Below are 18,458 nucleotides of genomic sequence, written 5' to 3' on the forward strand. Positions count from 1 at the left end.
CTCTAGGAGCTAATTGGTCAAAGGAAATGAATAGTTTTCACAAGAAGAATTAAAATTATAAATGACCACATGAAAACATGCTTCAAATCACTAATATTGAGAAAAATGAATATTAAAACAAATCTGAGTTTTTACTTTCGCAGTGTAAATTGACAAAGATGATGAAAGATGGGAATGGTTAGTGAAGGGGCTCTGGGAAGAAAGCATACTGACGCAATATTGGCAGAATTTTAGACTCTATTATACAATGATGTAAGAAAAATGATAAATTGTTTCAGGTTCTGTGTGGTACAGTGGAAAGAAAGCAGGATAGAGAATCAAAGAACCTGCATTTAAAGCCCAGTTCTTCTATTTTCGCAAGTTACTTAATTTTTCTGGGTCTCAGTTTTCTCATCTGTAAAATTCCAAATCTTGGTCTCTAATTTTATATCCTTTGACCTTGAAATTCTACTATTGGTCATATATTCCAAAAAAAAAAAAAAAAAAAAAACAAATGACAGAAATAAATGTCCAATTTAATACCAAAAAATTCATAATAGTATTCAAAGAACCAAAAATAAAGTTGGTGCCCTTTCATTGAGGAATTGCTCTATGGAAAATCTATGACTTATTATATACAAATAGGAAATAGGGCATTGGACTAGAAATCAGAAAGACCTGACTTCAAATTCTGACTTAGATACTAGCTATATAACTATGGACAAACGTTTAACCTCTCTGTACATCAGTTTCCTAATCTGTAACATGAGAGGTTTGGATCTGATGGTCCTTAAGGTCTTTTGGTGCTCTAAATCTATAATATATTATGAAAATGATAATTCTGTCAACACAATACAGGAAAGATTTTTGCAGCAGACAGTGATGAATATGAAGAACTCAGAGAAATATGGGAAGATTTGTATGAATCGATGCATAGTGAAGTAAACAGAAGAGCCAAATAGTACACAAAATAACTATGTAATGGGTGGTATGGTATCAAGTAGCACTTCTAATGGCAGATGTATAGAGCAGATCTATGTGCTATTTCCTATGCCCTGGGAAATGCTCTAGCCAGAACATGTTTATAACACGTCTCCCAGGTCCATCCCAAATGTGCTCCAAATAATGGAGTGGGGAGCTGATTGCCTCTATCTATTATAAGTACAATGATGTAAGTGAAAAGAAAACTAAAAATATTAAAGTGAATAACTGGAAAATCAGCAAAGGTTCTAAAGGAGAAAAATACCCCCAGTTTCATGATGAAGAAGTAGGCAACAATTAGAATAGAAAATTAGATATCACACTGGAGTTTTTGCATAATTATTTTTCTTTATCATAACAGATTAAATTCTAATCTAGTGGGCAGGTGAGAAATAAGTATGATGTAAACACAAAATATAATCAATTATATATATACATATATTCATATATATTTATATTTAAAAGGAAGTCATTCAAAGGATGAAAAGACCATTGGATTCTGAGTCAGGAATTCTGTGTCCAAATATAGCTCTGCATTTTAGTATCTATATGCTCTTGGGAAAATAACTTCCCTGAGCATACTTTTCCTTATCGGTAAAAGAGGTATAATGTCTTAGGAGAAATTACAAGTATTAAATAGAATACCTTTTAAAGTAGCTTTTGATTGGTTGGTTGATTGCTTGATTGCTGTCCTTTGTTCTCAAAGAGGACCAAAATGACATTACAGTATATCTGACTGTAGTTGATTAGACCAACATGAGCTCAGAATTCTTTACCATAGGTTGGGCACAAATAGTATATGGGAAAATTCTCTGTGGAGACATCACTAAATTTGCATCTTGCGTGTCTTTTGAATTGCTGCAATTCTGTAGTTTTTGGTAGCCCTGTAGAAACTAAGCTGTCAGGATAGGAAATAAAATGTTGCCTTTAGAGTTTCAAAGGTGTGTCCACTAATCTAGGCACCCATTAAATAAATCTTTCCGAGGGAGGGAGGGAGGGGAGAGAGAGAGAGAGAGAGAGAGAGAGAGAGAGAGAGAGAGAGAGAGAGAGAGAGAGAGAGAGAGAGAGAGAGAGAGAGAGAGAGAGAGAGAGAGAGAGGAGGAAGGGATGGAGGCATGGAGAGAGGGAGGAAGGGAGGGAGCAAAGGAGGGAAGAAAGGAGGAAGGGAGGAAGAAAGAAACTATAAGCTGTTGCTTTTACTTTAACACAAAAGAAATGAATTATATCGTTTTTCTTCTGAACTCAACTTCCCCTTCGGTGGTAGTTTTAGTTGATGGTAGGGTAGGGAGGGTGAGGAAGACTCATTGTTATCTGGAACAGTTCCCAAAATGAACTTCCAAAATTGAGGCTGTCTGACCCCTGGGTGCTAAGGGGGGAAATGAAGAAGGTAGAACAGATGTACCAGAGATAATTTTTTGCCCAATTTCATTTACTTTCTGATTACACTTTCTTTGGCCCTGCTGGCTATTCAAGTTGTATCCTTGTGAAGCCAGAGAAATGTATTTATCTCCTTGAGGATCTGTAACTTAGTGTGAGAATTCTGTCAACACAGACTTGCAGATACACTCCTTTGATAGCTTAGTAGATAAATGCAAGAGAATTACCTGAGTTGCAGATAATGTGTCAGAGGGGGAATTTGAACCCAGTTTTCTCTAAAAACAAAATCTAACAGTCTACTTACAGTGACAAACTGCTTACTAGATGTCTATCTCAGGCATCTAGATGATGCATTTGGTTGAATACCTGGCCTTGAAGTGAGGAAGATCTGAATTTAAATCCAGACTTAGGCACTTACTAGTTGTGTGAACCTGGACACTAAACCCTGTTTGCCTCCATTTCTCATGTGTAAAATGGGGTTATTAATATCGTATATTTCTTTTAGTTTTTTAGAGAATAAAATATTTTAAAGAATGCGTAATATGTTGAAGTACTATTTAAAAGGTAGTTATATTTTACTATCACCTCACATATCCCAAGTTAAACTCTACCTACCACTCTTATAAGTATATAAGAAAATAATACTTAATTAACAAGTTGAACCAAGTGACTGGTGGGGAAACTGAAGCCCAGAGAAGTGGGGAATCTTGCCCAACAATTTGATAGCTAGAAGATACCATTTAATACACTTGAGCAGCTAGGTGGTACAATGGACAGAGAACCAGACCTGGAATCAGGAAAACCTTTGTTCTAATCTATTTTTTGGCACTTTAATTAATTAATTAATTTTATTTATTTGTTTTAAATAATATTTTAATATAAATAGTTAATTAAATTAATTTATTTAAACTCTTTAAACCTAGTTAACTCGTTAACTTGGCTTGCCTCAGTTTCCTCACCTGTAAAATGAGTTATAAAAGGAAAGGCAAACCATTCTAGTATCTTTCCCAAGCAAACCCCAGTAGGCTCACAAATAGTCAGACATAACTGAAAATGACTGGACAGCAAAAATCCAAATATTTCATTTTAATAATAAACTTTAAAACCAACAACAACCACAATTTCTCAAGTTTGACAAAATAGTAATGCTATTTCAAATAAAATTATAAACCTCCTTTATTTTGTGTTTTTCAAAGTTTAACTTTAACAAGTAGCAGCAAGTAATCCTGCTTGTTTCTCTGCCCCTTCTCTATTTTTCCTTTTTCTATTCACTGCTATAATTAATTTATGTAGTTACAGTTAGTGTATGCATTATTTTTCAGTGTTACTTCTCTTACCATATCGCCTCATACATCTTCTGATATTTCTTTGTATTCTTCATATTTCTCATTTATTAAGGCACAATAACAACCCATTATATTCACATACTGCTATTTGTTCAATCATTACCCAACTACTAGCCACATGGACAGTTTCCATTTTTTTTTTTTTTTTGCTACTAGGAATATAGCCGCTAAAGATATTTTTATACAGTTTTTCCCCTTCTGTCAATGACATCTTTAGAGAACAGTACTAGTAATAGAACCACTGCCTCAAAGGACATGTTTTTTTTGCTCTTATCATATAATTCCATATTGCTTTCCCAAAAGATTGTACCAATCCACTGTTCCACCAGCAGCCTAATAGCCACCTGTTTTTTCCACCAGCCTGCCAGAATTGAATGTTATCACTCTTTAACTATCTTTGCCAATTTAGTGGGTGTAAAATGGTATCTCAAAGTTATTTTTCTTTGCCTTGCTCTGATTGTGAAAGAACTAGAACAGCTGTTTTTTTTTTTTTGGTTTTTTTTTTTTGTATGTGGTTTCATCATTTTATATTTCTCCTTCCAAGATATGTCTCTTTGGATCCTTTGACCATTTATCTATCACAAATTTTGCTTTACAGAGTTGGGGGGACTGAGTTCCAGAAACATGAAGTCTAAAGACACAGAATAAGTTGGTGGCAAAGCCAGGAATATAGCCCAAGGCTTTTGACTTGCAGTATACTCAGTCCTCTCTCCACTAAAGAGAGAAGCTTAAAATTTCTTCCCCACTGTTACCCTTTATACGCAGAATTTCTTACTTTTTCTAAGCTTTTCTCTCACATGGTTAGTATCACTCCTGCTCCTTCTTCTAGCAGCCCTGGTGGAAACTCTTATAGTCTATCAATGGTGTATTTTTTTACCCAGAGTCATTATAAGGACTTTCTAGGCAAAGAGAGGTCCCTCGGATGCCCAGAACAACTTTCCTGAGTCTTCCTCTAATAGGTTTCTTCCTTCTCTTTCTCTATTAGCAGTTTAAACCTGAGGTCAAAAGAAAAAGAAATACTCCTCCTGAATCTCTGGGCTAGTCTTACCATCTTTTCTACATCTTCTCTACATTCAGCATAGACTAAAGTTAAGGTTTTAAAAGATATACTGAGGAATTAAGGGAAAATGCAAATGGAAACAAAATGCATACAGAAGCATACTATATAGATAAAATATAAAACACAGATATTTTAAACCCAGTCTCAAGAGCTCTTCTCTGATCTGGCCAATCTCTTTGTATTACTGACACACTCCCTAAGCACAGATAAGATTGTGGATAAGTGTGTGTGTGTGTGTGGGGGGGGGTACATGCACATACCATCCCTTTTGGTGCAACTATTAAACATTTAAAGATTACCTAATGCAATCATACCTCACCCCCCACCCCCACCCAACCTGTGATTTCATTTGTGTGGAAAAGTTGCTGACATGGAAACTTTCTCCTCGGTTGCAGATATTCCACTTGAAATCTTAAAGAGATACATAGGCCATTGAAAAATTAGGTAGCTTGCCCATAAATGTTCACTGATGTTACTATATATAAGAGAACAAATTTAAATTCAGGTTCTGAACTCCAACCTGTATTCTGCCCATTATTGAGGATGCCTTTCTCTTTACTTTGTTTTACAGATGAGAAATTGAAGTAGAGAAAGGAGTGACCATGTATCAGGACAAATTTAAACTCAGATTCTGAACTCGGAGCTATATTCTGCCCATTATTGTGGTTGCCTTTCTTTTATTTTATTTTACAGATGGGGAAACTGAGATAGAGACAGGAATGACCATGTATCAGAGAACACATTTAAACTCAAGTTCTGAACCCTAAACTCTTTTCTGTTCATTATAAGAAGATGCCTTTGTCCCTATCTCATTTTATAGATGGGGAAACTGAGGTTGAGAAAGGAGTGACCATGTATCAGAAGACAAATTTAAACTCAGCTTCTGAACTCCAAGCTGTATTTTGCCCATTATTGTGGATGCCTTTCTCTTTATCTTATTTTATAGATGAAGAAACTGAGGTTGAGGAAGGAGTGACTTGCCCAAGATCACCAGCTAATAAATAAAAGAGATGGACTTTGAACCCAGACCCTTTAATTTCAAAGCTAAGTCTTCTCACTCTACTTACTGATTTTCTGCTATATTTGACAGTTGTTAGGGTTCTTGTTGTTGTTTTATCTCAAGATTCCTTTACATTTTTAAAAATTAGTGAGGATCCCAAAGAGTTTCAGTTTATGTGAGTTATAGCTATTGACACTTCTTGCTGTTGGATCATTTCAGTTATCCAACTTTTTATAAACTTCTTTTGGGGGTTTTCTTGGCAAAGATTATTAGGGTGGTTGACCATTTCTGTCTCTAGCTCATTTGATAAATGAGGAAACTGAGGCAAATAGGATTAAGTGACTTGTTTAAGTCACAAAGCTAATGTGTCTGAGGCTGGATTTGAACCCAAAAGAGAAGTCTTCCTGATTTTAAATGCAGCACTTTATCTACTGCACCATCTAGCTGTCATTTACCACATGAGAAATTAATTGTTTTATTTATATATTTATTTAAGATAGCTATAATAAATGCATCCAATATAACATAAATAACATTTTTAATAAAGTTATATTTCCCAACTTAAAAATTAGTAAGAAGAATGGCATTGTTTTAAATAGTTTTCTAAATATCTTTAATGTCTGGCTCAATAAAAGACAACTAGAGTCTCTTCTCTGTTTCTGCAATCTGTTGTGATATGTTGTTTTGATTATAGTATGTGAAGAAAATCCAGCTCACACAGATCTGTTATTAGAGAATGGGAGAACATTTTAATAGGCAAATATCTTAATATTATTATGAAAATTGTTTTAATCTCAAAGACCCCTGAAAGGGGATTCAAGAACTGAATCATTATACCAACCCCTTAACAGTGGTGAGCTCATAAGTGTTTAACAATAAGCTCTTTGAAAAAAATGTATTTACAGTACACTTTTAAATTTAATCTGTATTTTCACCATCACTTTCTTAAGCCTAGGCAACAAACAAAACAACAAATCAATTCTAATTTGTAACATTTACTGACTTTTCTGCCATAAATACACACACTGAAATTTTAACAATCAGATCTCAGCATCCAGTTTGAGCTTCTGCACACCCTTGATTTTAATTCCAACTGGAATATTATTCTAAGTGAACTTATATGCAACTACATGAAAAGCTGGGGAGCCAGAACCTCCCAAGTTTTTCTTCCACTTTTGCATCCCAGATTCAGAATGAATTTCTCTTCTTCCTCCACAGAAAACCTGTGGCCTATTATAATGCAATATCTCCAATTCCCTTAGCTCTCTACCCATTTACCAAGTTCCAAAGACTGACAGTGAGATTTTCCCACTTGCTTCTTCTTGGCTGCTAGTTTTATGCCCTTCCCCATATTCTTAGGCAGCTATCACTCCTCCCTGCCCCAAATCTGATCTTTTCTAGGTGATTGCACTACAATTTTATGAAAACATACATTTCTTAAACCTTCAGGAATAGTCTACAATTCCCATCAGCTTCAATTTAATTCAATAAACATTTATTAAGTGTCTAAAAGTACATCAGGCATCATGTTTGGCATTGGGCTTATGCAGACAAAAATAAGACTCTGAATTCAATTGAAGATTCCATCTATTCAGACAGATTTCCTGCCCCAGTGCTGAAAGGAAGAACTGAACTCAGAAGCAGCTTTGCAGGATTACAGATTTAGAGATGAAAGGAACACAAAATGCCATAGAGTCTAACTCACTCAAAATAATAACAGCTAATATTTATATAATACCTACTATGTGCAGATCCTATGCTAAGCATTTTTAAATCATCATGTTATCTAAACTTCACAACAATCCTGAGAGTTAGGTGCTACCATTGACCCCAATTTATAGATGAGGAAATTGAGGCAAGCCTCAATGAGGCAATGCCTTTTTGAAAATCACACAGCTAGTGTCAGAGGGCATATTTGAAATACACTCTTCTTGACTCCAGAGCCAGTATTCTATTCTCTTGAATGAAGGGAAGGAGAAGGGAATAAATATTTATATAGTATCTATTATGTGCCAGGTACTGTGCTAAGAACTTTACAATATTAGCTCATTTGATTCTCACAACAACCCTTCTAGGTAGGTGTTTGCCCAGAGTCTTACAGCTAATTATCTGAGGCAAAAATTCAAATTTTAAGTCCACCTTTCTATTATGCTGCTCACTCTTGACTAATTAAAAAGCAAAATGACTCAGGTAGGGAGCATATAGCATGAGGTTTTCTTATGCCAAAATATAAACTAACCCAGCATTTGATTAGACCCTGTTTCCAGCTGCAGGCCTGTATGTGGTCCCTATGACCCAAATCCCAAAACCCTCCATTATGGATCAGTGAAAAGGGAAGACAGAAGATAAAGAGTAGGAGAGTAGCAAATGTGCTTTTATTTCATCCTGATATATTTATATTTATCTTGATATATATTTATATTTATGTATATATTTATATTTATATATGTACATATATATTTAAATGAATAAGTGAGCAAATGAATGAATAAGGCATGTATTAAATACCTACTCTTTGCTATGGACACTAGGCTATGTCCTTGAGTTTTGTCCCTGCCCTCAAGGAGCTTATAGTTTAATGAAGGAAAGAATGTGTCCATATAAGGAATGGTAGACTAAGAAGGGGTTCACGGGGGCTATTCCCCATGTTTTTTTTTTCATTCCCTGAAGAACAATCCTTAGATATTGCAAGCATATTAAGAGAAACACTGCCGTATCATAAGATATCTAGGTTAAGGTCATTGTCTAGAGTTCCAATTCTGCCTCAGATACTTACTAGCTGTGTAATCCTGGGGAAGAAACTTAATTTCTACATGCCTCAATTTCCTCAACTGTTAAAGGAGGAAAATAATAGCACTTACCTCTCAGGGCTATTGTGAGATCAAAAGATATAGTGTATGAAGCAATTTGCAAATATTAAAGTGTTATATAAATGCTAGGTAATAATTAATAATAACAATATGACTCCATGTCACACATTCTACACTCCATCTCAATTGGTCTAAGTGATATTCTCTATCCATTACATTTCATCTTTTGCCTCCAGGAAGCTGTCCAGGCTTTCTCCCTCATACCTGGTTTACTTCTTCCCCCTTTATTTCCTTACAACAAAATGCAAGTTACTTAGGACTATGGACTTTCAGTTTTAGTTTTTAAGCTCCAGAGCCTAGCACAATGTCTGGAATAAAATAGAAGCCTAATAAGTGCTTATTAAACTTAATTGAGTTGAATTGTTGCTCTACAGGGTAGTTTGGGAGCAGCTAGGTGATACACTAGATACAGTGCCAAACCTGGATTCAAGAAGACCCATCTTCTTTAGTTCAAAGTTGGCTTTAAACACTTTCTAGTTATGTGACCCTGGACAAGTCACTTAACTCTGCTTGCCTCAGCTTCCTCATCTGTAAAATAAACTGAAAAAGGAAATGGCAAAGTACTCCAATATCATTGCTAAGAAAACTCCAGATTGGTTCACAAAGAGTTGGGCAGACTAAAAAATGACCAAGCATGACAATTTCAGCCCAGGGAATCCAAATGAGGCACTTTGTTCCTTGAATGAAAGGATTCCAATGATTACAATCCAAGGCATGCCAGTTGAGGCAATAGTCTAAGGAGCAGCAAGAAAACTGTTTTTCCTTTCCTTAGAACACAAGCTCCTTGAGGACAAGAACTATTTCATTTTTGTCTTTGTCTCTCCAGTGCCTAGCACATGCTGAGAAAAAAAATGATCATTCAATGACAAGGGTTCAAATCAATTGACTTTGGTGTGAGTGAGAAAAAGAAGAGCCAGAGAGAAAGCCAGCCAGCTCTCAGTCTGAGGCTAAAATAGAGCCAACTAGCAAGAAAGGGCAGGGACCTCAAGGATTTGAGCTAGAAGAAAAGCCAGCAATTGGAAGAGGAGTGACAAGAGGGAGCACCTGGAAAGGATGTTTTAATGTTTCAAAGCTGTGCCAGTCTGGCTAAGAAACAGGAGAGGGAACTCATGAGTCACTTCAACCGTAGGGGAATGGGACTCCCTTATATCTTCATTTGAATGAATGGATGATTGCTCTTCCTTTCCCCTCCCCTCTGTTCCCTTTTTCTCCCTCCATCTCTCCTTTCTCCATGCATCCTGCAGATAATGTCCTTAGTCCTCCCTCTCATGTCTCTCTTTTTTGAAGAGCCACCCCTGTCTTCCCACACACACACCCAAACTAAGAGAGCTTTGGAGCCAGACCTAGTCTGATTGCCTCCCAAACCCCCCACACCCACTTACCTCAATCTGGGAAGAGATGTGTGTATGAATTCCACTTCAAGGATTTTTCTTTAATAATAACATTTATAATCATTTTTTTTAAAAATTAAGAACTGAGGATGCAAAGCATTTTAATTAAAATTATCCGAGGTTGATAATTACAGAAATCTCTTAGCTGGAACCATCTTCCTTCAATCTGTCACACTTCCAGAAGCCTGGAGAACATTGGAAGAGAGCAGAGGTCCCTCTGTGTGACATGGAGGACTGAATAGTGATAGGGCTACAGCAGGGCAAGTCTCTGTAAGTGAGGATGTGGGAAAGCCAATGGAACATCCGACTGGTGTGGGTATAGATCATTAAAAAATGGATGTCTCAGAACTAATGCTCAGCTTGATACCTAGGTGAGCCTGTTATCTGGGGGTAGAAGTGGAAACAGAACAAAATCCCTTCTTTCTTGCCCCCCCCCCACCACCACCACTTGGCAAACAGTGCACAAACACAGGCTAAGATGTGAATAATGTGTTTACTTCAAAAGCTCCCGGGGTCGCATCTTACTTGGTCTCCCCAAGCAATTCTCATACACCTTCCTCTCTTTTATTTCCTTATCCTTCTTTCCTTCTCTTCTCCTCTCCTCCCCTCATCCCTACTAGTCTCCAATCTCATAAACGATTCTTCTTCTACTGGACAGCAGAGGGCAGTGAAGGCCATAGAATAAAGAGACCTGGAGCCAGAGATACAGAGAGATATACAGGAAAAAAGAGAAAACCCTACTTCACAATCCCAGGTGTTGGAGATTGAAATGAGACAGAGATTCTGTCTCATTTCATGCCCAACCAATCAACTGCAGAGTCACTCTCCTGTGATACTATGCCCCTCCTCCACACAAACACTTCCAAAGAGATTCCATCTACTCATTTCTGCCCACATCCCCATTTTATTCAAGGTTTTGTGAGTCAAAATGATGGTTGTTCAAGGCTTGCCATCTCAGGTCTCAGGTACAGGTATCCCTACACTTTCCCCATCCTACTTCCCCTCCCCCATCTGATTGAGAGAATATAAGACAAGAAGAAAGCCTAAGGCTTTGGTCCTAAGAGTGTGTTCAAAAAGATAACTCAACTCCATACTCCCTCCCTCTCTGATCCCAAAGATACCTTTATATTTATGCTTGAATGGGGCTGGTTCTTAAGGATAGTGTCATAGGAACTGAGGGGTTGGACAGCAATACTCTTGGGGAACGTTCTTAGTACTGACCAAAGAAAAAGAAGATCAAAATGTTGTACTCCTGGATGGGGGTGAAGAGATAAAGAGCCACCTAGAGCCACACAGACTCTCACTGAGAAGGGACCTCTGAAGGCATCTACCCCAACACAAGCTAAAATAAGAATAATTTCAACAACAGATGGTCATCCATCCTTCAGTTGGAAAGTTACAATCTTAAGTATCAAAGTACATACTCAATCATATTCTAATTTACATTAAAGCTCTTTGTTTATATGTATTATCCTCTATAAACTATAAGCTCTGAGAGTATGAACTACACTTTTTCTTTTTTATCTCTGTTTCTCCAGAACTCAGCACATTTCTCTGAACCTAGTAAACACAATGAATAAATGAATAAGCATTTAGTAAATGCTCACTGTGTGCTAAGCACTGGGGATATAAATACAAAAACAAATTTAGTCCATGTGATAAATGAATAACATAAATGTTTATTGTTGAATTGATGATAGAACCAGGACCAAGGACAGAGCTGTGGGACGATTCACTTTGTCTCTTGAAGCCTATTCACTCCTAATCAATATTGAATTTGTTCTAAGATTAACTCTAAGGTGATTCCCACATCTAAAATATTGTCTTATCATAGTCTCACTCATAAGGCAGAAAGGCCAAACACTTCCCTCCTTCCTTCCCGGATAGATTTGGAGATGAAATGCTTAGAGATTTTCTTCAGGACATAGCACAATGTTTGGCACATAGTAGGCTCTTAATAAATATTGACTGATTGATACCAGGTTATTAAGCTAAGAAATACCATCTCTGAATTCCCAATAAGTCTCTCTACCTCCTGCATATGCTAGGTCCATTATTGAAGAGGAAAGAGTTCTTCTGCCCTCCTCAGGGTGCTATTCCTGATGGACTTAGAGATTGTTTTTCTGATTTTCCTCATCATAGTCTTTTAAAAAAACACAGCACCTTCTGGTGAACTTACTTAATGCTAAGATCTTCCAAGTGCTTAGAGATTCCAGCCTTTCTGAGTCACCCCTCACAGCCAAAAAAGGGGACAGATTTGCCAGATTTTGGGTCATCCCTAAAAGGATTCTATCTCCTGTTGACAGTCCTTTGGTTGTCTTCCCATCCAGAAGGAAGCTCTCATAAATCTCTGGGGGGAGGGGATGGGAGGGAGGGGAGAGGTTTGTAACTGAGGCTAGAAATGGAAACTATAGGAGGAAACAATCACAGGTCTTGCCTAGACTTAGGAATCACTTTCTCAAGAAATTGCTGAAATAGGTAGGAATTCCAAGTGAACACTGGATGGAGTGGTATGGAAGAGAGACAGAGACAGAAAAAGAAAGACAGAGCCAGAGAGACAGAGGTAAATTGACAGAGACAAAGACAGAGAGAAAGAGAGAGATAGAGATACAGAGACAAAGACAGAGAGACAGACACATACAGAGAGAAAAGACAAAGACAAAGAGATGGACAGACACAGAGAGACAGAGAAAGAGACAAAGACAGACACGGAGAGAGAAACAGAGGGACAGACAGAGACAAAGAAAAAGAGAGAGACAGACACACAGAGACAAAGACAAGAAGAGGGAGAGGGAGAGGGAGAGGGAAAGAGAGAGGGAGAGGCAAAGGGAGAGGGAGAAGGAGAGGGAGAGGGAGAGAAAACACTTTTGTCTGTTTTTCCGTTTTTCCTGTCGGGAAGAAACACTTTGCTCCAGGAAGAAGAGGCTTTTGCTTTCAAAGTGCTTAGAAATCCCAGATACTAGTGAGTTCAGCAATGGGAAGGCTCTGTGTGTTTCTTTCCCACTGAGGGCCCTCGTTGAACCAGGTCCTCCCCAGCTCCACTTTGAATCCTCTCTCATCCATACTGAAGTTTCAGGCCTGGCATTACTGGGGTAGGGCGGGGGTGGCAGCCCTGTTCCTCTCCTAGCCCTAGGTCCAGGCTGCTCTCCCAGATTGATTCAGCCCCGCCCCTCCCCCCTCCCGTTCCATCCCCACCATCCCCGCCTCCTCAGGCCCGGGAAGGGGATTATGCAGACTCGCTCATGGATAAAATTGCTTCTTTGGCCAGAGGAGGTGGCGAGGGGGGAATCGGCAATGAGGCGAGCTCAGCCCGGCGTCTAACGGAGCCGGAGCTCCCTGATGTCCGGCCGGTCCGCCAGCCCCAGGCAGCCCTGAGCCCTGCCCTGATTAGCTCTTCCGCCCCAGTGATTTGGCAGGGGTGGGGGGAACGGAGGAACGGCCGCTGGGTCCTATCAGGAGGAGAAGCAAAGGTGGGGAGCACTGATCAGGGAAGAGGTTCCCCAAAGCAATACAAGAGGAAGTGGCCTAAGGGTACCCGGCTCCGGTTGGGCTCCCCTTGCAATGCCTGGGATGGGGGAAGTTGGGGGGGGGAAGGGGTTGAGACGCATTGGATTAAGCAGGTGGCTGAGCTGGGGGAAGGGGCGGAAGTCGGAGGCTGGGGCTCTGCCCTGCACAGGCCAAGCTCGCAGCCTTCAGCTCATCCTTCATCCCGGCCTTGCTGCAATATGCAGCCGCAAGCCCGGCCGCTGTGGAGTCAGCACTTTGGCCCTATGGACCAGGCCGAGATGACTACAGAGAGACAGGGACTGTCACCATCTCCACTGGCCACTCCACCCCAACCTCTGGAGCCCCGCAGTCCCTGAGGGCCAGCAAATCTAGCTAGTGTGGGGGGGTGGAGTGGGGGGCTGAGCTCCTTGGAGAAGGGAGAGGCCCGCAGCTAGCATAAAGCAATTAGAGCTTTGGGTTCCTGGATCCCATCACCTTGGGGAGGATGGAAGCACAGTCAAGAGGCTGGTATTTGAGTGCCTCCTGTTCACAGCTGCTCAATAAGATCCCTGAATCTATTCTCCTCAAAACTAACTTGGATGTTCATTGGGATTTTTGGAAAGAAAGGAGGGAGGGAGGGCGGGAGAGGGAGAAAAGAAGGAGAAAGGGAGGGAAGAAGGGAGGAAAAGAAGGGGGAAGGAAGAAATGAAAGGAGAAAAGGAGGGAGAAAGGGAGGGAGAAAGGAAGGGAGGAAGAAAGGAAGGAAGGCAGGAAGGAAGGAAGGAAGGAAGGAAGAAAGGAAGGAAGGAAGGAAGGAAGGAAGGAAGGAAGGAGGGATAAAATAAGATAATGCAAGCTATAAATCACTCAGTGATTTGTCCTGATACAAATCTTTGGACCCATCTTGTTCAACAAGGATTGGGAAGGGTATCCTGTGTAATGAAGAGGGAGGGGATAATGAGGATGCTTAGAATGAACTGGTTTCAGTGGTGGGTTGAGATTTGGAGTCACAGCAATTGAGAGGAGTATTGGGATAGGAGAAAATGAAGGAAGTGGGCCTCCACTGGAGGGTGTTGGACAAGAATAGGTGATATTTTGAGTGGGATAAATAGGCCATTAGTGAAACAGACATTTGAGGTTTCTAAGAACATAATTTCTTGATTCTATAAATCATCTTTCCTCTCCTGGCTCTGCCACATATTACTTTTTCCTTGCTCCCAGTCATTATTTAGCAGAGAAATCTTAAAGCCCCACTTTCTTGGGGGCTTGAGGGAGTAGGATAGGAAGGAACAACCACATAATTAATGGGAAGTCAGAACCACAGGCAATGAATGGGGAGAGGAGAAGCAGAAAGAGTGCCTCTTCTTCTTCACTCCTAAATTTACCCCAATATTATGGTTGTCTTGGGTTTCTGTCTTTCAAAAACTAGGCTGGGTGCTGCCTGAGTCAGGAATGGGAGAGGCAGAAGCCTTCACAGTCCAGAGGAGAGCTGTTTGGATCCTGGGTTTCTCTAGGATGAATTATTCAGTCCTTGTAACATGTGGCAACAGTTCTAATTCCCTGGACAGCTGCCTTCTCACACCCCTACCCCAATCCATCCTGTCTCAGGGTTGATTTTTACTAGAAAAGAAAATAATCTTTCAGAAACATAGAATCTCTCTCCCCACAGGCTTCCTGGGCTCCCCCTGCCCCAGTTAAATCTGCAGTAAGTTCTCATTGTCTACCCAAGGTCCAAACTATCCAGCTGGCTTTTGCAGTATGGTTTCAGTAATAACCTTCCAATTTAATCTCTTGCTCTTCCTCTTCACTCACCCAAGCCTTCAGTCTTTTTGGAATATTAACCATTTAACAGACAGATTCTCTTCTCTTTACTGTCTCCAAGCCTTTTCCTCCTTCCACTGCCTCTGTTCAATCTGGCCTCATTATACACTTAGCATAAGATAGTGTTCCAATACTGATTCTCTCACTTACTGACTGTGTGAAAGTGATCACAACATTTCACCACTGTTTTTTACACCCCACTGTAACAGAAAGAAGACTGGGTTGGAATTCAGGAGTTTTCAACACAGAATCCAGGGATTGAGAATTTGTAGATTGATTTTAGGGGACCATGGACTTGGATAGGGAAAATTACATCCTAATTTTCTCTCACTTCCAACTGAAATTTAGCATTTATTTCAGTTATTTAGAATCACTGGAGTGGGAAGGGACCATAGACTTCACCAGACTATGCCAAAGGGATCCATGATCCCAAACAATTTTTTGGTACAGGATCTCTCAAGTCCATTCCAGGTTTATTCATTAGAGTAGTTCATATGATATTTCACTGATGTGTTCATTTGCTCCAGTGATGCAGATTGCAGCCAAACCATTCTGACCCATCCTATGTTGTCCTTGTACATGTAGTCCCATGTTTCAGAAACAAGAGATCCAGCCAACGTTCTGGACGTCTTCCTCAAGATATCTTGACATCGCTTGGTTATCAATGGAGATTTGGAAGGACTCTCAAAAGCTCTCTAGCTTTTTTTTTTCTTTTAACAGATAAAGAAACTGCAGTTTAAAGACATTAAGTGACTTGCCTTGACTGGCTCATTTTTTTTTCTGATCATAGATATGGCAATTATAGGATAGATATAGGGACTAAATTGATGATTTCATTAGTAATGGGAACTTTCCAGTGAGCACACTTCTGGCAATGCAGGTCAGCCCCTTCTCAATTACCTATAGTCTTATAGTGTTACTAGGTACATTGAGAGATTGAGATTCATCCAGCTTCATACTGATGTTACATTTGTCAGGGGTAGAAATTGAGTTGGATCTTTCTCATTTCAAGACTGACTTTCCATCAACTATGTAACAATTCTTCATATAATCCTATGAAATCCTTCACAGCATCTCATGAGCTCCATTGAGGCAGCTGGACTTAGATTCAGAATAGACAAGGGTGCAAGCTCTACCACTAATACTTATTAGCTGCTTGACTATAGAGAAGCTATTTAACTCTCATGGTCTGAGTTTCATCCTGTGTTAAATGGGGACAATAAAAGCACCCACCTCATTTGGTTGTTAACAGGATCTGATTAGATAACGTCTGTAGAGGGCTTGAAATGCTATATAGATGCTGGTTATTGTTCCTGGGTCTGTAAGGAATAAAAAGATATCTGGTGATTGGGAGGAGAGGCAGGGAGAGCAGGGAAGGGTTCACATGGAGGGACTCTGGAAGTAGACCTTGATCTATGAGTAACAATAACAGCTTATATTTTTCAAGAACCTTAGAATTTATGATAATAATAGGTAGCATTTACATAGCTCTTTTTGTTCATATGCTTGTTGATTATATTTAACACTTTGTGACCCCATTTGAAGTGGTCTTAGTAAAGATACTGGAGTCATTTGCTATTTCCTTCTCTAGCTCTTTTGACAGATGAGGAAACTGAGGCAACTAGCTAGTAAGTATCTGAGACAAGATTAGAATTTAAGTCTTTCGGAAGCTCCTCACTCTATCCACTTTACCATCTGGTCATCTCTAAATACTCTGTGCTCCAGGGAGGCCAGTAGTATAAAGATTGTTATGAGGAACCAAAAATTCAGGAAGGGGAGATGCCTTCTCTACAGTCTAACAGCCAGAGAAGCTGGGAGCACAAATCTGGTCTTATGCTGCTGTGTTTGGATCTCCACTTGAAGTAGTTAAAGAGAGAAATCTAAGTTCTCTTCTGCTATCTTTCTTTTCACTTCAAGAAAGAGAGAGGGGGTAGGGTAGTGAGCATCAGGCCCAAAGGGGTACCTGCAATTCTTAGTAACCCAAGAGCAAGGCTTCTCATCCTCCTTAGAGTCAGACTAGAGTGAAGCAATGGATTGTGGAACTTCAATCAAGACAGTTCCTCCATGGGTCTCTTTCCTCACGGCTAAAATGTGGGGCTTGGACTAGATGGCATCAATGATTTCTTCCAACACTAGAGCTCTGACTCTACAATATTAAAAAAGATGCTCTTGGTAATTGGGATGGGTAAAAGAACAATGGATGACCCAGCTTCCTTAGAGTTCCCTTCACCCTTCTCTCAAGGGAATTGGTGGGGAGGAAGAATTCTATATTATCTTCTCCATTCTCAAGAATAAAAGCTGAGGCCATAGGCCCTCACTGAGACCCTGGATTACCTGCCTCTCAAGCCCATGGTGACACAAATGTGGGAAAGTATCTGAATCAGTACTAATCCCAACAACACCTTCTATCTTTTACTCTAGCCAGCTCTGCCAGACTCCACTGAATAAGCACTTAATATCTAAATAAACAGTTATTGAGCACATTAATGAGGCTTCCCCTCCCACTTAAGGCCTGATGCCAATTCCTGCTTTAATCAGCAGCCAGACCAAATAAAAAGGGTCAATCATTTTATGAAAAGGAATGGGAAAGAGAGAAGGACTAAGACTTAAGAAGAAAGGAATGGAAAACTATAGGGGCAAAATGAAGAAGCTTCTCACCCCTTGCATGATTTCACACAATTCTCCTTTTCCTTTTTTATTATTCTTTCCACACTCCTTATTCTCTTCTTTCACCTCTATTCCTCTTACTTCCTTTCCTCCCTTACCTCTCCCCTCTGTCCTTCCTTTTCTTTCTTTCCTCCATCCTCTAGTTACTTTCCTTCCCTCACTTCCTTTATCCTCTTTTTCTTCTCTTTGCTCCTTCTCTGCTCTTCCCTACCACATTCCTCTCCCTTACCCACACTTCTCTCCCCTTTTCTTTTCCTCTTTCCCTCTATTATCTCCCTTTACTCCTTCTGTCTTCTCTTCCCCTCTTCCCTCCCCTCCTCATCCTCTCCTTATAGATCAATATTTAAATCAATAAACATTTATAAAGTCCCTACTCTGTAATCAGTTTTCTGCAGGCACTGAAAATACAAAAACAAAAATAAACTGTCCCTCCTCTCAGAGAGCTTACATTCTATTAAGACAACCAACATGACAAATATT

This window comes from Antechinus flavipes, chromosome 4, assembly GCF_016432865.1.
Source record: "Antechinus flavipes isolate AdamAnt ecotype Samford, QLD, Australia chromosome 4, AdamAnt_v2, whole genome shotgun sequence".
Classification (NCBI taxonomy): domain Eukaryota; kingdom Metazoa; phylum Chordata; class Mammalia; order Dasyuromorphia; family Dasyuridae; genus Antechinus; species Antechinus flavipes.